The sequence below is a fragment of the Glycine soja genome, chromosome 10 (genome assembly GCF_004193775.1).
Source record: "Glycine soja cultivar W05 chromosome 10, ASM419377v2, whole genome shotgun sequence".
Lineage (NCBI taxonomy): Eukaryota > Viridiplantae > Streptophyta > Magnoliopsida > Fabales > Fabaceae > Glycine > Glycine soja.
Window position 1 is genome coordinate 26,378,932 of NC_041011.1, and position 21,592 is coordinate 26,400,523.

A 21,592-nucleotide genomic window follows, 5' to 3' on the forward strand; every position below is an offset into this window, starting at 1 on the left:
TTGAGGCACGCTGAATGAATTAATTCAAAAAGAAGAAACATATAGTAAAAGTAAAGTACCTGTTGTGATAAAGACTTGACCAGATGTGTCGGCCAAGCAAGGAAGGTATGAATTGCCTACCCCACTAAGGAAACCTCATCAGTGGGTACAGGAACTGGAGCATCTGCATCTTTAACCTCCTCCACACCCACCTTTACTTGGCCAGGCAACAAAGGAGTGTTATGAACAATAGTGGATCCCTCATAAACTCTCCCCAAGGCAATCAGGCAGCTAGGATTTGCTTTGATGTACAAGCCGCACCTATTTGAGTCACCTGTCTCAGGATCGTTTCCTAAGGGATCAACACAACTCCCCTTTGTGCTTACATGAGGACCTGAGGGACCAACCAGAGGCTTAGGAGGTAGTGCAAGTCCCTGAGATTGCATATGAGACTGAATCTGGGACTGCATCTGACTGAACGATGCCATGAGTTGTCGAGTCACTTTTTCTGTGATCGACTCCTCTAACTGGTCCCTGATTTGCTGGGTCAGTTGTTGCAATTCTTCAGGAGGCAAGGAGGATGAGCTGTGAGACGTTCGTGGAGCCGATCCGAAGTATTGCTTGATGGTGACCCCGGCTCCAGCAGCACGAACACGTCCAGGGTGCTCTAGACGTCCAATAGCAGTGGTGAGAACATCCTAACATCCATGGGGGACGAAGGATCCCTGTGTTGCCTGCTCCTCAAAGGAATCCTGCATAGAAAAGACACGGTTGTACATGGCATTTAGAAAATATTGAAATATAATTCTAATGGTTGGTTTAAAATGACTTACGATCTTCTCAGCGATTTCCTTTGCGGCCTCAGTCGTCATCTCCCCTGTTTTCTTGGTACGGGCCATCTTCCACTTCACGTGGCGTCTAATGGGGGATGGAGGGTCGATGACGTCATCAATGCTTCCTGAATGTGCAGCTTCCTCCAGCTTTTTCTTCGTCTTCTCAGCGAGGAGCTTCTGCTCTAAATATTCATAACCCCCATGAGACAAAACGTGGGGGGCGGTGTTCTGTTTCTGGATGGCCTGTGCCTTTTTCCGCACATCCTGCAAAAATAAAACAATAATCTTTCAAATTGCTAGAATGAATTATAATAAGTTAATGTTTTCTGAAAAACACCTTAAATGGCAAGGTACATACCTCCCAAGAAGGGTCTCTGCGAGTCTGGCAGAATTGGACCCATTTTTCCTTGCTTATGCCATATTTTTCACAGACAGTGTCATCTACACCGTCCTGATCGGCTGCAATGGCCCATTTCCTCGTGAGGTCTGATTTAAACTGCCTCCATCTCTCGCCAACAGTCTTAAGTAACTTTTTTTTCGTCCTACTGTCAGAAGCCTCTAGGATTTCAAAATCCGCCTGATAATAAAAAATAAGGTTTATTTGTTACAATAATGTGTTTTTTGGCTATTAATTAAAGAACATCAAATAAGAAAAGAAAAATCCTGAATATCCTCCCAAATCAAGTCCTTCTGAGCAGTAGGGACCTCCTTCCAGTTCTCAAACGTCACGTCCACCTTATCACGCACCACAATCCCCAAATATGTTCTTAATTTCTTCTTGTGGGGACCGTCGGTCTTGCCAGTAACAAGATCAACGTGGACCACTAGTCTCTCAGCACTAGCTGGTCTAGTAGACAAGGAGCGTAGACGTGAGGCTTTTTGTGTCTGCTTCATGCCAGACTGCGAAGCTGAAGTGTCGGAAGGAGGAGGAGGCGAGGCTGGTGGAGAAGCCATGATCCTTTATCTGATAGGGAATTTGTTCCAGTTGAAAATAAAGGCTGTCAAGAGATTGCACAAACTTAAAATATGGCAAATTTAGAAACATAAAACTGAAGTTGGCCTACCAAATGATGAGATCAAAGATGATGCAGCTAGTGAATTATAAATCAACAGTAAGGAGAGAGCACTGAAACATAGAAGGAAAAATTATCAAATGAAGAAGTTAGTGCCACAGATAAGGGCAACGAAGGGAGAACTGAAACACACAAGGAAAAATTATGAAATGAAGAAGTTAGTGCCACAAATGAGGGTAATGCAGAGAATAGCATGAAAAGCAACTATAATGAAGTCAGTAAATTTGAAGATAAGGAAAAAGAAGAAACCATACAGAATTCAAAAATGAAAACCGAGGATGGTTCAGAGAATAATGTCAAGAACAAAGATGTTGAAGATAGTGTGTGTGATGTAGGTAAGTTCATTGTCAATTTGTAAGAAGGGGTGTGTGATGTTGAAGAACAAACCATACAGAAACCAATTTGTAGGTAAGTGCATTGTCAATTGTAAGATGGGGTGTGTGATGGTGAAATAGAAGTTGTAATTTTGGTAAGATCTTCCTTCCTAACTTCAAATGATGCAGTGAGGCATATATATATATATATATATATATATATATATATATATATATATATATATATATATATATATATATATAAATGTTGATTCTGTATAGTGTGTATTTGAAATTTGATTGATTTGTTTGCACATGCTATGTATAACACTATAAAATGGGATAAATACATTGGTCTTCAGATTTCACCTCAATAAACAAAGCTGATGCTTCGCGTGGATATTGAATTTTGAACCACTTCTGCAACTACTTCCTGCAACAAACAACACAGATTAATAAACCTTACAAAAAACAATTGTATGACTTATGTAAATGAATCTATCAAAAATCAAATATATAAATAAAAAATTACATTAGACAATGTTAATTAATTCTCCTTCATCATGATCATTGATGTGCCATTATTTTCTCCTATTTCTTAAACCTTTGTGCACAATTTTAATTACTGAATAGTCTTAATTGTCAATTTAATTAGGCAGTTTTATTATTTGGGCTCATTTAGCTAATTTGATGTTTTTAATCTAATTTCAGGAATTAATGAAGCATTGAGCTTAATCCGGATTTTGGTTGTGAACTTAAAGAGGGCAAATAAAGCAATGTTTACCTTAGTTAATTTCTAATTAGGAGATTGCAATTTTCTTATTATGATGTTCAGTGTTTATTTCGTTTTGGGCCAAAATAATGTAATAGGGCAGTTACTCTGAGTGACCCTTATAAATAGCAGCCTTGGGATTCGTGTAAGGGGGATTCCATTATTCAGAGCATAGGGTTTTAGGGTTTTATGTTTTTAGCTTTGGATTATAGTTCACGTTAAGGCATTTTGCATTTTTCGGCTTTCAATTGCAATTTCGTTTTTTTTTTGTTCCTTCTTCTGCTTTCATTTACGTTTTATGCTTTTAGTTTCATTTATGTTTTCTGCTTTTGTTGAAATTATGGAAGGCTAAATTTCTAATGTTGTTTCCTTCTGAGGATGAAGCTAAACTCTCTTCGAGGTTCTGTTTATAATGTAGCTTACTGGCAGTTTTCCCTTCACCAATTAACTCACATTCGTTAATGTTAATCTATGCACGCTTCGTGTTCGATTAATTGCCTCTGAGCTTAACTTACATTCATGCTTAATGAACGAAGGGTTAATTGGTGTATGTGTTGCTTAATCACATATTGACAACCCTAAATTGATTTTCGCTTAATAAATTAAAATAGGGTTGGATTAAGTGGTTAACTGTTAGGGACAAATTCTTCATAACCTAGGACAAGAGAATGGTTTCTGAATCAGAGGAAACAACACTTTTTTAATACTATTAATTTTGTATTCCAGTTACAAAACAAACAACCCCCCCCCCCAATTGTTACTATTATTATGAAGCATATTATGAACATTTGGTTAGCCATTGCTCGTTGGGAAACGACCTAGGATCACTTCCTAGTTACTGCATTCTAATGTTTATCTGATTCAGATACGGCCTCGATCAAATTTGGCGCCGTTGCTGAGGAGCAGTGTCCAAAGGTTCATAATAGCTAGTGATTCGTGTTTTATGTTTAGTTGTTTTACGTTTAATTCTTTCATGTTAGTGTTGTTTAGTGTCGTGTTATTTTGTTTAGTGTGGTGTTTTGTTTTAGTTTTTCTGTTCAACGCTTCCCCTGTTTCAGTTTTTGTGTTTTGTTGTGAATAGTGTTTTGCGATGGATTTAGCGACCACTTTTGTTGACCTGGAAAATAGAGTAGTAGTGCAAATCCCTTAGCGACTGAATTAGTGACTACTGCTGACAATTTAATTGGCGATTTTTGTTTTGATAGTTAGAGTTGTTATTTTTGGCTGAATTTTGGTGTGGTAGGTTCTTTTGACTCATATTTTGTGTGAAAAATACCAGGAACACTTGGTGTGGCCAGATTTGAGAGATTCAAAAAAATTTGAGAACTTTTGTTTATCAAAACTTCAAACGGCCATAACTTTTGCTCCGGGTATCAGAATGACTATTATTATATATGTATTTGGGGTAAAAAAAAATTTCCCAAACCATGGCAGCCCGCCATAGGCTGGCTGAGGTCTCTAGCTAGCCACAATCGCCTATTTACTAGTTTTTTTTTATTTTTCAAGTTTTATTGTTTTATTTTTCTAAACTTTCCTTAGGTAGTTTCCATAGTTAGACTTTGAATTTTTTTTTTTTTGAAAATTTGTGTGCTATCTTTTCATGATTTTAGGGTGTTGCTCACAAAATTTCAAGTCATTTGGATATCATTTGATGGTAGCTATAGTTCAAACCTACAATGTTTCTTGCATAAGAAGGCAACTATTTGTGTATGCTGAATGTAGTGTATGACTAGAGGCAATCCATCTGACTTACAACCCTTTGATCCTAAGTTAGATAGGACATTTCATAGATTAGTTAGGCATCATTTTATACCTTTTGAGCATCCTAAGCATTATGTTACTAGTGAGTCTATGCATTCTGTTATTGGTGATTTTGAATATCCTGATTTTGAGCATTATAATTTTGAACATTCTGATTTTGAACATTCTGAGAACATGGCACAACCTCCACCCCGTGAGAGGACTCTAAGGGAAATGGCTGCACCTGATTTCACCTACGAAAGCTTGTGCATCCAATACCCTGATGAGGATGTCCCATATGTTCTTAAAACTGGACTGATCCATTTGCTTCCAAAGTTTCATGGCCTTGCAAGTGAAGACCCACACAAACATCTGAAAGAATTCCATATTGTCTGCTCCACCTTGAAACCCCCAGATGTCCAGGAGGATCACATATTTCTAAAGGCTTTTCCTCATTCTTTAGAGGGAGTGCCAAAGGACTGGCTATATTACCTTGCTCCAAGGTCCATCACGAGCTGGGATGACCTCAAGAGAGTATTCTTAGAAAAAAATTTTCCCTACTTCCAGGACCACGACCATTAGAAAGGATATTTTAGGCATTAGGCAACTTAGTGGAGAGAGCCTATATGAATACTGGGAGAGATTTAAAAAACTATGCGCCAGTTGCCCTCACCACTAGATTTCTAAGCAGCTTCTTCTCGAATATTTTTATGAAGGACTCAGTAACATGGAGAGAAGTATGATAGATGCTGCCAGTGGTGGAGCCCTTGGAGACATGACCCCTGCTGAAGCCAGAAATTTAGTTGAGAATATGGTTTCCAACTCCCAACAGTTTAGAGCCAGAAATGATGCCATAGTCATTAGAGGAGTGCATGAAGTAGCCACAAACTCATCTGCATCATTTGAAACTAAGAAGCTTGAAGGTAAACTAGATGTCTTGGTTAACCTGGTAACCCAACTGGCCATGAATCAAAAATCTGCACCTGTCGCCAGACTTTGTGGTTTATGCTCCTCTGCCGACCACCACACAGACCTTTGCCCTTCTGTGCAGCAATCTGAAGCAATTGAACAGCCTGAAGCTTATGCTGCAAACATCTACAATAGACCTCCTCAACCTCAGCAACAAAATCAGCCATAACAGAACAATTATGACCTCTCCAGCAACAGGTACAATCCCAGGTGGAGGAATCATCCCAACCTTAGATGGTCGAATCCTTCACAACAGCAGCAACAACAACAACAGCCTTATTTTCCGAATGCTGCTGGCCCAAGGAGACCATACGTTCCTCCACCAATCCAGTAGTAACAACAACAACAAAACCAACAGCCCCAGAAACAGCAAACAGTTGAGGCTCCTCCGCAACCTTCCCTTGAAGAACTTGTGAGGCAAATGACTATGCAAAACATGCAGTTTCAACAAGAGACCAGAGTCTCCATTCAGAGCTTAACTAATCAGATGGGACAATTGGCTACACAGTTAAATCAACAACAGTCCCAGAATTCTGACAGGTTACCTTCTCAATATGTCCAGAATCCCAAAAATATGAGTGTCATTACATTGAGGTCGGGAAAGCAGTGTCAAGGACCTCAACCAGCAACATCTTCCTCATCCGCAAATGAACCTGCCCAACTTCACTCTACTCCAGAAAAAGATGATGACAAAAATTTAAAGAGTAAGTTACCTAACAATTTCTATGCAGGTGAATCTTCCACTCGATACTATGAAACACCCATCTAACGATCTTTCTGTATTCCGTGCTGAAATAATTGACCATATTGTTGATGAATACATGACTGATCTTCATTCTAATCTGCATGCCTGTCACTCTTCATGCATTGAATCTGAAATTATATTTGATCATATGTCTGAATTTGATGCTGAGAGTGAATCTGAATTTGATATTGATTACATGTCTGGTGATGTTTTACCTCTTGAAATTGATTTTCTAGAGTCAGATAGAACTAACCATGTTTCAGGAAGTACACATACCTCTGACTTTCTTTATGAGGTACAGGCTGAGAAACCATCTCTTTCTACCATTATCTAGCCGCCCACACCAGAATTGAAGCCTCTACCATCAAATTTAAAATATGCTTACTTGGATTATAGCAAAAGTTTTCCAGTAATTATATCTGCCTCCCTTGCTGATGAGCAAGAAGAGAAGTTGTTATCAGTTCTCAAGAAGCATAAGAAGGCTATAGGCTGGACCCTGGCGGACATTCCTGGTATTAGCCCATCCACATGTATACATCAGATAAATTTAGAGGATGGGGCTAAACCAGTAAGACAGCCACAGAGAAGACTCAACCCGGTGATTCTTGATGTAGTGAAGAAGGAGGTAACCAAGCTTTTGCAAGCTGTAATCATTTATCCTATCTCCGACAGCCAATGGGTGAGTCCCGTCCAGGTAGTCCTGAAGAAAATCGGCCTCACTGTGATAAAAAATGAGAAGGAGGAGTTGATTCTTACTCGAGTGCAGAACAGTTGGAGAGTCTGCATCGACTATAGGAGACTGAACCAGGTTACCAAAAAGGACCATTTTCCCCTGCCATTCATTGACCAGATGCTTGAACGCCTGGCAGGTAAATCTCACTACTATTTCCTTGATGGTTTTTCTAGTTATATGAAAATCACTATTGCTCCTAAGGATCAGGAAAAGATCACATTCACCTGCCCCTTCGGCACTTTTGCCTATAGGAGGATGCCTTTCAGCCTGTGCAATGCCCCTGGTACCTTCCAACGGTGCATGATCAGTATTTTCAGTGATTTTTTAGAAAATTGCATAGAGGTGTTTATGGATGATTTCACCGTATATGGATCCTTTTTTTATGTTTGTTTGGATAGTCTGGAAAAGGTTTTGAATAGATGCATTGAAACTAATCTTGTTCTAAATTTTTAAAAATGTCATTTTATGGTTGAGCAAGGTATAGTTTTAGGCCACATTATTTCCAATAAGGGCATTGAAGTAGATCCTGCAAAAATTTCTGTTATTTCACAATTACCTTACCCCTCTTGCGTGCGAGAAGTGCGATCTTTTCTTGGTCATGCAGGATTCTACAAGCGCTTTATAAGAGATTTTAGCAAAGTAGCCCTTCCACTATCTAACTTGTTACAAAAGGAGGTGGAGTTTGACTTTAATGATAAATGCAAAAAGGCTTTTGATTGCCTCAAAAGAACACTGACTACCACCCCCATCATCCAGGCACCCGACTGGACAGCCCCTTTAGAGCTTATGTGTGATGCATCAAATTATGCATTGGGGGATGTCCTTGCTCAGAAAATTGATAAATTGCCCAGGGTGATATATTATGCTTCTAGGACTTTAGATGCTGCCCAAGCGAATTATACTACTACTGAGAAAGAGCTACTAGCCATAGTTTTTGCTCTTGAAAAATTTCGTTCTTATTTGCTTGGTACTCGCATTATTGTTTATACTGGCCATGCAGCTCTAAAGTATTGTTGAAGAAGGCTGATTCAAAGCCTATGTTGATCCGATGGATGCTCTGGCTCCAAGAGTTTGACTTGGAGATCCATGATAGGAGCGGAGCACAAAATTTAGTTGCTGATCATTTGAGTCAAACCGAACGTGTGTCTGATGAGGATTCACCCATTCGGGATGATTTCCCAGATGATCATTTGTATATACTGTATAGTATTTCTGATTCTCTTTCTACTCCCTGGTTTGCTAACATTGTCAATTATTTAGTTGCTTCTGTTTTTCCTCCCTTAGCATCTAAAGCTCAAAAAGATCAAATTAAAAGTTATGCTAAGCATTTTATTTGGGATGACCCCTACTTGTGAAAATTGTGCAGTGATCAGGTCATTAGATGATGCATTCCAGATCATGAGACTGACTCAGTCTTGCGGTTCTATTATTCTTCCGCACCAGGAGGTCATCTGGGTGTTCAAAGGACAACTCACAAAGTGCTTGACTATGGATTTTATTGGCCCACCATCTTTAAAGATGCGTGGAAGATCTGTAGCACTTGTGAGCAGTGTCAGAGAGCAAGAAGTGCACTTACATGGTGACAACAAATGTCTCAGCAACCTATGCTATTCTGTGAGGTGTTTGATGTCTGGGGCATAGATTTCATGGGCCCTTTTCCTATCTCTTTTGGTTATGTTTACATTCTCCTTGCAGTTGATTATGTTTCAAAATGGGTGGAAGCCAAGCCCACTAGAACTAATGATGTTAAGGTTGTTGTAGATTTTGTCAGATCTAATCTGTTTTGCAGGTTTAGAGTACCTAAAGCAATCGTTAGTGATCAAGGAACCCATTTTTGCAACAAATCAATGCATGCCTTGTTAAAAAGTACGGGTTTGTACACAGGGTATCCACACCATACCACCCCCAAACCAATGGACAGGCAGAAATTTCTAACAGGGAGATCAAGAGAATTTTAGAGAAGATTGTGCAGCCAAGCAGGAAAGATTGGAGTACCAGGCTTGATGATGCTTTTTGGGCACATCAGACTGCCTACAAAGCACCCATAGGAATGTCTCCTTATCGGGTTGTCTTTGGAAAGACATGTCATCTTCCAGTGGAGATTGAGCACAAAGCATACTGGGCAGTGAAGACTTGCAACTTCTCTATGGATCAAGCTGGTGAGGAAAGAAAGTTGCAACTGAGTGAGTTAGATTAGATCCTCCTAGAAGCCTACAAGAATGCCAAGTTCTACAAAGAAAAGACCAAGAAGTTCCATGATAGCATGATAATTAAGAAGGACTTCATGGTTGGGCAAAAAGTGTTATTGTATAATTCTAGGCTTGGACTCATGAGTGGTAAGTTGAGGTCTAAGTGGATTGGTCCTTTTGTTGTTACTAATGTTTTTCCTTATGGTACAGTTGAGATCAAAAGCGACTCCACAAACAAGAGCTTCAAGGTCAATGTGTTGTTTAAGTATGGGGGGAGTGTTCTTTGGTTTTGCTAGTTTTTGTTGGTTTTGTTAATTTTGTTAAGTTATGTTAAATTTGTTAATTTTGTTAGTTTTGTTGGGTTTCTAGTTTAATATTTTAGGTCAATTCTGTTTGCATGTACAACTTTGCATATTTTTCTTTGAATTATAGGATATGTTCAAGTAATGGGTAATTATTTCGAAAATAAAAGTCTCTTGACATTTTGTGATTTGAAATCCTTGTTTTTCCTCTACATGTCATGATAGTTTTGAAAGCTTAATTTGAAAGTGATAAGTTTACCTTTGTGAGAATTTGAGCCATCCATCATCATAATCATTTTGTGTGTTTTGCCCCATTAATTTCTTGCACAATAGCCTTGGCTTGATTCTTGTTGATGCTTCCTAATTCACATGCATATTTGGAAATGATTTAGGCAATTTTTGTTCTTATTAGCCTCTAGCCAAATGGACTTACCTTGAATTAATCCCTTTGATAGCCCTTTGAGCCTATGTTCCCTTTCTTTGTTTTGAAGCTCATTACAAGCCTTAAGTGAAAAACCATGATCTCACCTTAACCTTAAGGAATTTTGGAGCTTTAGAATTGTTTTGGGAATAAGTGTGGGGGGTTTTGTTTCATTGGATAACATGTTTTGTTGGGTATGCTTCATGATGTATTTTGGGCCATACTTGATGTACATTGTATACTGGTTAAATGTTGGACATGCTGAATGATATGCTATTTCTCAAATGCTATAGAGAAACAAAAAAAAGAAAAAAAAAAGAAAGAAGAATAATGAGACTCTTGGTTCTACTCTTTATGTTTAAATTTTATCTTTAGGTTTTCTTATTTTTTTCTTAATATGCACTTATTCCTCATTGCTCCTCTATTCCTTTGGGATTTAGCTACTTATTCCATATTTTTCCCTACCTTGTCCTTGGCCCCATTACAACCTTAAAAGACCTTTTGATCCTCATGTGCTTGTGTTTATGGGTTGATTGTCAATTTTAGAATCTTGCCAAGTTTATGTGGTGTTGGTTTTCATGGGTGCTTTGAGGGTAAATAGTAGCCTAGACACTTGAGAGATAGAGTGTATATCTTGTGAGGCTTTATCACTTTTCATTCTTGAGCTGATTAACTATTTTGCCATGATTGGGTTGCTTGGATGATTTTCATGAATGTTTTGACTCTTTGGATCTCTTCATGTTAGATGTTAGATGTTACCCATTCCTTGATGTTCATTGAGAAATATGTAAATGTTTTTGTTTGTCTCTCTTTGATATCCTTTGATTTTGTTCTTTGTTTCATTTTGCCCAGGAGTGCAAAAGGCTAAGTATGGGGGATTTTGATGTGCCATTATTTTCTCCTATTTCTTAAACCTTTATGCACTATTTTAATTACTGATTAGTCTTAATTGTCAAATTAATTAGGCAGTTTTATTATTTGGGCTCATTCAGCTAATTTGATGTTTTTAATCTAATTTCAGGAATTAATGAAGCATTGAGCTTAATCCGGATTTTGGTTGTGGACTTAAAGAGGACAAATAAAACAACGTTTACCTTAGTTAATTTCTAATTAGGAGATTGCAATTTTATTTTTATGATGTTCAGTGTTTATTTCGTTTTGGGCCAGAATAATGTAATAGGGCCTAGTGACTCTGAGTGACCCTTATAAATAGCAGCCTTGGAATTCGTGTAAGGGGAATTCCATTATTCAGAGCATAGGGTTTTAGGGTTTTACGTTTTTAGCTTTGGATTACTGTTCATGTTAAGACATTTTGCATTTTTCTGCTTTCAATTGCAATTTCATTTTTTTTGTTCCTTCTTCTACTTTCATTTACGTTTTATGCTTTTAGTTTCATTTACATTTTCTGCTTTTGTTGAAATTATGGAAGGCTAAATTTCTGATGTTGTTTCCTTCTATGGACAAAGCTAAACTCTCTTCGAGGTTCTGTTTATAATGTAGCCTCCTGGCAGTTTTCCCTTCACCAATTAACTCACATTCGTTAATGTTAATCTATGCACGCTTCGTGTTCGATTAATTTCCTCTGAGCTTAACTTACGTTCATGCTGAATGAACGAAGGGTTAATTGGTGTATGTGTTGCTTAATCACATATTGACAACCCTAAATTGATTTTTGCTTAGCAAATTAAAATAGGGTTGGATTAAGTGGTTAACTGTTAGGGACGAATTCTTCATAACCTAGGACAAGAGAATGACTTCTGAATAAGAGGAAACAACACGTTTTTAATACTATTAATTTCGTATTCCAGTTTGCTTGTTCTTTAATTCACAAAACAAACAACCCCCCCCCTCCCCCAATTGTTACTGTTAATACGAAGCATATTATGAACATTTGGTTAGTCATTGCTCGTTGGGAAACGACCTAGGATCACTTCCTAGTTACTGCATTCTAATGTTTATTTGATTTGGGTACAACCTCGATCATACGATTAGCATGAACGTCGTCAACTTCTTCTTCTCCGACAATGTTAGGAGTGATTTGTGTGGACAAAGGACTAACATAGGTGTCCATGTATGAATCATCATCTTCTACATTAACACCAATTGTTTTTCCCTGTAGAACCACAGACCACCTTTCATCACAAGGGTCTTGCATGTAAAATACTTGTCTAGCTTGTTCTGCCATGATGAAAGGGTCATTGTGGTAACCAAGTTTCTGTAGGTCTACCAACATAAATCCTATATCATCGGTGCGCACACCAGTGTTGCTATCAACCCATTTACATTTGAAAACACAAACAGTAAATTTCACATAGTTAAGCTCCCAAATTTCATCAATGAACCCAAAGTAAGGGATGGAAGCTACACAGGGATTGGAATCATGCACACTTGCAAAGTATTGAGATTCAGCTCTTAGGGTGACCCCGTTGTTTTGCATTGTACTTTTGTCATCTTGTGCTTTTGTGTAAAATGAATACATGTTTATGTCGTATGCTTGCCAAGTTATAACATTGCTGTTAGGCCCATCTACTAGCTTTCTTAAAGTTTCTGAAGCATTTTCATCTGCAAAGATTGTATCTTTAAACTAATCGCAGAAAGTCTTGTTATGCTTTTTCAACACCCAATTCTTTGACATTTTTGGATTATTCTGTTTGACATAAGCTTCATGCTTAAGTATGCATGGCAAAACTTCATTATTGTTGTTCAAGACATACAAGTGAGCTTGTAACAAATTTTCTAGACTTGGAGTGATGACATGCAGTCCTCTTGAACCCTTACCACCCACTCTTTCATCATGCTGAGACTCAGGAAGGCCAATAGGTTTAGCCTTCTCAATGTATTCTGAGAAAAATTCAATGGCTTCTTCTGCAATGTACCTCTCAACAATAGATGCTTCTGGACGATATAGATTCTTTGTGTATCCTTTTAAGATCTTCATGTATCGCTCAACCGGGTACATCCACCGCAAATAAACAGGACCACAACATTTGATTTCTCTGACCAGATGCACAATCAAGTGAATCATGATGTCAAAGAAGGCAGGGGGAAAATACATCTCCAACTGGCACAGTATAATTGCGGCCTGATTTTCCAGCTCATCAAACTTGATAGGATCAACGACTTTGCTACATATGGCATGGAAGAAAAAGCACAGGCAAGTTATGGCTAACCTGACTTTGTTTGGCAAGATGTCTCGTATAGCCACGGCTAACAATTGTTGCATCAACACGTGACAATCGTAATACTTTAACCCTACAAGCTTAAGCTCTTTCAACTGCACAAGGCTCTTAATATTTGAAGAGTATCCTTGTGGAACCTTCACCCGACGAAGACACTGACAAAAACTTATCTTCTCCTTTTTGGACAAAGTATGACAAGCTGGGGGCAAGTAAATTTTCTTCCCATCAGACCTTGGATGCAACTGTGATTGTATCCCCATCTCAGCTAGATCCTGATGGGTATTCAAGCCATCCTTCGTCTTGCCCTGAATGTTAAGGAGCGTCCCAATCACACTGTCACATGCATTTTTCTCGACATGCATAACATCAATACAATGTCTAACGTCTAGATCAAATCAGTACGAAAGATCAAAGAAAATGGACCTCTTCTTCCATATGCAAGTATGACTTTTATCCTTCTTTTGGGTCTTTTCAAATACAGTATTCAAGTGTTGAACCCGCTGGTATACCTGCTCACCAGTCAATGGTATCGGTGCAATATCGTGCTCTTGACTTCCATTAAAAGCTTTTTTCAGTCGTCTGTAAGGATTATTGGGTGGTAGAAAATGGTGATGCCTACTGTAGACTGTTTTTCTTCCATGTTTTAGTTGTATGTAGCTTGTTTTTTCTTCACAGATGGGGCATGTATGATGACCCTTAACACTGTAACCGCTGAGATTCCCATATGCTGGAAAGTCATTAATGGTACAAAAAAGCATTGCACGCATTTCAAACGTCTCCTTGCCAAATGCATCAAACACTAAAACCCCCTCGTCCCACAACTTTCTCAGGTCTTCAACCAACAGACTTAGATAAACATCAATGTCATTTCCTGGTTGTCTTGGGCCCCATATCATCATAGACAACATCATGTATTTTCACTTCATGCACAACCAAGGAGGCAAATTGTAAATTACTAGCAGAACTGGCCATGAACTGTGTTGTGTGCTTAAGGTGCCATATGGATTCATTCCATCACTGGCTAGTCCAAGTCTAAGATTTCTTGGCTCTTTCCCGAAATCCGGATACAAACCATCAATCTTCTTCCACTACGAGCAATCAACCGGATGACGGACCATTCCATCAGAAATCCTTCCATTTGCATGCCATGTAAGGTCTTTTGCGTCGTCCTCGTTAGCAAAAAGACGCTTAAACCTTGGAATGATTGGAAGATACCACAAAACCTTCGCTGGCGGGCCCTTGTTTGAGTTTTCATCAAAACTGCTTTCCTCTCCATCCTTCACTTTGTACTGTGAAGTCCCACAGATAGGGCATTTGGAGATTTCTTGGAATTCATGCATGTACAGTATGCAATCATTGGTGCAAGCATGAATCTTCTAATACTTCATACCCATCGGACACAGTATCTTTTTCGCCTTATAGTAAGTTTTAGGCAGCATGTTGTCCTCTAGAAGCAGATTGTGCACTACCTCAAGCAGTGAGGTGAAACTTTTGTCACTCCACCCATACCTGGCCTTCACATTAACCAGACTTAACATCGCAGACAACAGGGTTAAGGAATTCTTGCACCCTGTATACAAAGGCTTCTTTGAATCACTCTGCAATCCTTAATATACAGGGGCGTGTGCTTGCTGAAAAGACTCTTGTCCAAGGTCACAAATCATGTCCTCCAAGCGATCTCCCATTTCTACGTCAAACGGTTCAGATTGGGACCCACTCTGCATGTCAGTCACTTCACCATGCCATATCCACGTCGTGTAATTCTTCTTGATCCCATCACACAATAGATGCTCTTGTATGTCATCCAGTAGTTTTCGTCTTCCGTTCAAACAATTGATGCAAGGACAATAATATTTTCCTTCTTCATTCAGTCGACCTCTTTCTGAAGCAAATTGCAAGAACTGCTCAACGCCATCCTCATATTCTGGGCTCATGCAACTTTGACTCATCCAACTTCGATCCATCTAAGCAATTCCATGCATGAAAATCTCACTTTTTTATTTATAGGTGTGGCCCTATCCCATTTAGGAAGACTGTCTTTTATGTTAGCTTCAAACGTCAGGGTTAGCATTATTTTGAACAATTTGACTAAATTTCGATAGCATTTCGCATTGGTCTTCAAGTACATGACATGACATCGATGAAATTAATTTCCTGATAATCAAGTATGCACTCAGAGAACAACTTGAAATGCATTGTACCAAAATTTCATCAAATTAATCAAAATAATAATAGCCTAACGAATGAATCTAACATAAAAATACCAGTCTCCCCAAACTGTCCAAACGGACAACTCAAGACTAAATACAATGACTAATGCAAACTAGCTGCAAGAATCATTGCATCCAGTCTCAAACGGGAATCTAAGGTTCACTCAGCATGAACAACAGTTGTTTATATAGAAAATTGCATTGATGACGTACAAGAACATACAAAAGCTAAATTTCAATTATAGACAAATATCAACATCAACAGTTCTTTATGTAACTAATTTCAAATTCTGGGTTTGGAGGGTGCTTATGCTTTATTATTGTAGTTGGGTATGTGTGTGTGTGTGTGTGTGTGTGTGTGTGTATCATGAGGGTGTGTGTGTGTGTGTGTGTGTGTGTCTTTGTGTGTGATGAGGAGACATATTAATCACAACTTGTAAGAGATGCAGTTGATGGGGTAATGTAGAAGAGGGTTGATACATGGCAGTATGTGATTGAATGTTAACACGTTTTTAATGGTAGACAAGTTAGATCCCTAGATGTACAAAAACCAGATTCCTTTACTAAAATGATGCAGATTCTATCTTGGGATCTAATTTTTTTGGGATCTGCTTTTGCACAAGTTCCCACGATGTTTCATGGTGGAAACTATGGACAAGTTTATTATGGATGAAAAAAATTCAATATCCATGGGTGCTAAACTTGTATATAAAACATTCCAAACGAAGGGAGTTAGCTAGACCAGTAATCACAAGGTTTGCAACTGTTTTTCTCACTCTACAATGTATATCATAGCAAAAGAATGCTCTTCGATCTAGGTTTGCTTCAGCAGTAGGCAACTAGTAGTGATGCTAGTAAAAATTGAGGGCAAACTAGTGATCAGTGTTGTTTTGTGTGATTCAAGATTTTGGAAATCTATCCACTATTGCTTTAAGTGTGACACTCCAAACCTGTCATGCTATATATCTATGAAGTTGTGTATAGAGGTAAAGAAGAAATAGCTGCAAATTGCAAGAATCAAGAGTCACGATATAAGAAAGTGTGGAAGATAATTGATACTCATTGGGATTTGCAATTACATAGCAATCTTCATGATGCTTCATTGTATCTTAATCCCAAGTACGCAATTTCAATTTAGGGGAGGACATAAATTTGGAAATTGACTTGAAGCATAAGATTGCAAACATGGTTTTAAATTTGGTTCGCAACCGCAATTGCAGATGCAATATTATAATTTTTAAGGTTTCTATAAACTTAATTAGACTAAAATAACTAAATGTTCATCAACAATTGTTCTTCATTGCTATTTGTAATACAACTACAAGTCTAACTTTAAAACCCTAATTAGAAACTGTCAACTACTAAGGTTTCTTCTTACAACCTTAAATCATGCAAGAGAGAATGTTTTCCCTTGTCTCAAAATATGGGTGAGTAGTAGTGACTCACTTTGTACACCTTTTGGGTTTCTCTTCATTTATGGAATCTATGGAGAGAGAGTGAACCTTGGACAGCTCATGGAATCCATGTGGAGATTCACATGTGACTTTACTGTAAGGGCCTTCTTTCTTTATTTATGGAATATCTGTGTGTGTGTGTGTGTGTGGTTGTGTGTGTGTGTGTGTGTGTGTTTGTGTGTGTGTGTGAAGAGAACAAGGTGGATTTCAATGATAACAGGTCAGTAGACCCAGAGAGATACACTTTCAACCTAACAGGAACAGAGCCTATTAGTTTGGAAGACAAAAGGAAGGTTGGTCACCATGCTTCAATTACTTGAAACACTATTGGAACTTTATGTCAGTAGCCCCAAGCTATTCATCATTACGACGAAATGAAACTTTAAGGGAGGAGTATTGACAGATACTCATTAGATGTTAGATAAGTTAGTCAAACAAATACAGGAATTTATGTAACAAAGAATGGTATTGAGCTTGCAATTGATTATTTCTTACTTACTTTTCAAATTATTCAATAAAAACTACTTTCATGGCATTGCAAGCTATCCTGTACTCAGGAACAAGTGGTGCTTAAAAATCAAACAGTTCAACAACTATACAAGTAATGCATACAAAAACAATTTCAAAGTAGTTTTCGAATCAAAGATATAAATACCTGAGTTCGAGGCTTCAGCACAATTGACTTTCCAGCAATGACCGTAGGACCACTTTTTGAAACAGCAATGACCACAGGATCAACAATGGCTAAAATTACTCCTAATGGAATCTGAAAATAGTATGGCAACATAATTTAGTGTTTAGAAAATTAAAAAAATGCTAAATGACATTATAAATAATATTCTGAATTCCACCAATATAACTTTTAAGCCACTTAATTTTTAGAATCTTTTTTATCTCTCGAGACCTACCCTATCATTTTGTTAGATAGCTAAAACTAAGCAACCACGCACATACAAAGATGGAGCAAAAACTGATTTGTTGTATTTCAGTTATGCATCATATTTAAAGTGTTACAATGAGAGTTTAAATACAAAGGCTATAAAAGTTTCTTAGCGGGCAGAGCAGAAAGCAATCAAATGGCTGCCAAGGCTACAAGCAATTTGATTGTATCATGTCTTGCAAATAGACCAAATTTATAAAAAAAAATCAACACCATGTTGCTAAAATTAACCTTTTACCACCAATCTAACTATTTTATTTATGTAGAATGGAAGCAACAAACATGGCATATAGATCCATCAACCAGAATGTGCTAGCAAATGCACCTTGCTTGGTCGGAATTCTAGTGGATAAAGGCTTAAGTGGCTCTAACCGTCTGGCGGGAAATCAAGTATCTCATAATGTAGCAGTGATGTTCTTTGGAGGACCAGATGAGAGAGAAGCATTGTGCTATGGATGGAGAATGGTGGAACATCACAAGATTAGCCTTACCGTAATGCGTTTTGTCCAAAGTGATCAAGTACAAGTAGAGCCATTGAGACACCAACATGATGGTATTGATTTGGATGAACCAAGGGTGTTGACAGTGCAAATAGTTAGGAATATTCAGAAGCAGCATCATGAGAAGCTTATACATGAGTTTAGGATGAGGTGTGGGGATGATGATGCAGTTGATTATGTTGAGAAGGTGGTCAGCAATGGTGAGGACACAGTGGCAGCAATAAGAACAATGGATGACATTCATGACCTTTTCATAGTTGGGAGAGGTCAAGGGGTGATATCACCACTCACTACAGGACTCACTGATTGGAGTGAGTGTCTTGAGATAGGGGCAATTAGGGATATGCTAGCAACTGTATAAGGTCCCAATTGAGTATGAAATTAACAAAGTGGTCTAGGGGGGTTACTTTCTGGATATATGTGGCTTTGCATAACTGTATAAGGTCCCAATTGTGTATGAAATTAATCTCTATTTCCAAAAAGTATCAGAATATCTATGTCTACCTAGTTAGCTGGATGTATAGACTAGAGTACAGAATGACTTGTGTTTATGATGCAGGCTAAGAATTTTCTAGCATGTACGAGGGAATTCGAGCCATGTTACTCAATTTAATTGAAAAAACTCTAGCTACCACACGATTTATGTTTTCTTAGTAGACTTAGATAATGTTATAATTGAAAATGACCTACTGGTACACAATTTAAAATGTTCTAACCAACATAAATAAAACCAATTTTATTAATGATTATGGTACTGTGTGTGTGTGTGTGTGTGTGTGTGTGTGTGTGTGTGTGTGTGTGTGTGTGTGTGTGTGTGTGAAGAGCATCAGCAAAACTGGTTGCAAGTCGGATGAAGGCGAGTTTATGAAGGGATTGCACATGTTGACCTCACTGAGGAGTGATAATGTAGTGAGGTTGAGATGGAGAATGCTTTCTGATTTATGATATTGTTCCTAATGGAAACCTTTCACGCTTCCTTGATGTTAAGGAAGGAGATGGAGAAGTCCTTGAATGGTCAACTAGAGTTTCTATTGTGAAAGGGATTGCTAAAGGTTACCATTTTGTTCTATCCTATCCTTATTAAATTACCTTCTTATAATGTAATTAAAAGTACTTACTTATGCTTTCTATTTGAGGTTTATATACTAAACCATTTTTTTGTTGATCAGGTATGGCATATTTGCATGCATACAAAGCAAACAAGCCCGTTTTGGTTCACCAAAACATCTCAACTGACTATGTTAGTAGCCATTATTCGGGGCAGTGTTGTAAAAACCTAGTGGCTTACTTTTCCTTTCTTTTTTCCTGAGTTTTTTTCTTGTTTTATCTAGGTGCTTAATTTGGTTGACATCTAATCAGAGTTTTACTCACAACTATGATAATGGTTAGGCACCACACCGTTTTAGAAAGCCTAAAAGGCTTATCTGTTTGTCTATCATTATGCTTTCAAGTTTCAGCATGATTTATATTATTGCTTTTTATACTAGAATTATAATCATGGAGCTGATTAGTTTCAAAATTTCACTAATGACCAACTGCAGACCCTCTAGAGGATGAAGGATCCAACTATCCACAAGACCTTGTTCTGGTACCTCGAGGTACTGATGATGATAGTGTTGTTGTAGGGTCACACATTAGGGGTAGCAGATTGCGAGCTTCGGCTGCTGGGGATGAGGAGGTGGATCTACTTCTACCCGGTACAACAAGGTATGGTTTCTTTAATATTATGTATCATTTTCAAAATCACAGTGGTCCAACTATCCTATTTTCATGTTTGAACCTTGCAACTCCAAATTCTTTATCACTTATATGTTCATAAATATAAACAAATTTGGGATGTTATCACACTTCTACTTTTAAGGACAATTGTGGTGTGTGATTGAGATATCACCTGGTCATTGCCAAAGGATGCATGGATGCTCCTGTTTGAAAATTAATTCCCGTTAGGCTATCTCAATCACCCGTGAAAAGTGATTTTTCAATGCTGGAAGTTGATTGATAAATTTCAAGGTGGAGAAAATATATGTACTCTGCCACAAATTAAAATATTTGCAATTCTTAAACTTTCTTAACGATCCCTCGGTGCTCGAATCTTTATGAACCCTAAACATCTGTCATACTTGTTGCACATTGATAGACTTTATATGGCTATTTGTCTTGGAAGAGATAGATCTTATCCCTTTCTTTTCTCCTAACAGTCTAGGCATTTCACTTTACTATAGAAAATATTTTAGGCTGAGGGTTTTTCCTACTTTGCAACTTGTTATGCAGACTACAAATCCAGCTATGTGTGTTTGTTTTAGTATTAACAAGTCTCAAACGCTAGTTGAATCATAATAACACGAATGGGTAAGAAAAACTAACTGGTTTTGAAACAAAATTAACTATAACGACTTAGTATCGTCTTAGTCTAATTTAAACCTCCAAATTGACAGTAACACGAACGGGTAACAAAACCTATTGTTTGGAAAAATAATGATATTGCCTAGTCTCAGCTTAGTCAAATATCAATAATATTAGTTAGTCTAACTAAGCTTTTGAAACATGACAACAGAGACAGACCACTGAACAATGGATTTTCATCATTAACAGAGAACAGAGACATACCTTCGATGGCTTCCCTGGGAGTCTTAAAGCCAACCACAATGGACTTCCAAAATCGATTCCCACCCTTTCCGGGACTCTTTCCTTTCCTAGCTTTCTTCGAGCTGTGAAAGTGACCAAATGTTAAAACGAGGAACGCATAATGTTAAAATGAAAGAACGTACCTCAATCGATAAGTGGTAGAGACGAACTCCACAACGTGGTTGCAGTGATGGAAGCGCAGGGCAATTTGCGGCAAAGACGAACTCAGGCAGAATGAGAAAGAAGAAGAACGATAGGGTTCAAGCACGCGGGATGTGCAATTTCAGGTTTTTAATTTATAATCAAAACAACATCGATTTTTTAAGTATAATCGATGTAAACCTCAACTAGGTAACATCGGTTTTAAGAAAACCGATGTCAACATCAACTCGTTAACATCGGTTTTGAATAACCGATGTTAATCTCGAGTAGTTAACATCGGTTTTGGAAAAATCGATGTTAACTAACTCTACTTATTTACAAAAATGTCACCGAGCTTTTGTTAACATTGGTTTTATGAATAACCGATGTTAATCGTGCGATGTTAAATCTAAAAATTGTAGTAGTGTCATTTTATTATTTTTTTTCATTTTTTTAATTTTCTTTTTGAATTA

At 37.9% G+C, this 21,592-nt stretch overlaps 2 long non-coding RNA genes and 1 other non-coding gene across 3 annotated transcripts; 1 reads left to right on the forward strand and 2 right to left on the reverse strand.

Moving 5' to 3' along the window:
* Positions 1–1,518: 1,518 nt before the first annotated feature.
* Positions 1,519–21,325, reverse strand: LOC114369585. Its single transcript, XR_003657665.1, has 5 exons — positions 20,961–21,325; positions 17,569–17,679; positions 2,569–2,632; positions 1,877–1,938; positions 1,519–1,776 (listed from the first exon to the last, which is right to left on the reverse strand). It is a non-coding gene; the product is annotated as an uncharacterized LOC114369585 (long non-coding RNA).
* On the reverse strand, positions 5,286–5,392 carry LOC114372747. Its single transcript, XR_003658314.1, has one exon. It is a non-coding gene; the product is annotated as a small nucleolar RNA R71 (small nucleolar RNA).
* Positions 19,283–19,590, forward strand: LOC114369584. Its single transcript, XR_003657664.1, has 2 exons — positions 19,283–19,405; positions 19,523–19,590. It is a non-coding gene; the product is annotated as an uncharacterized LOC114369584 (long non-coding RNA).
* Positions 21,326–21,592: the final 267 nt, after the last annotated feature.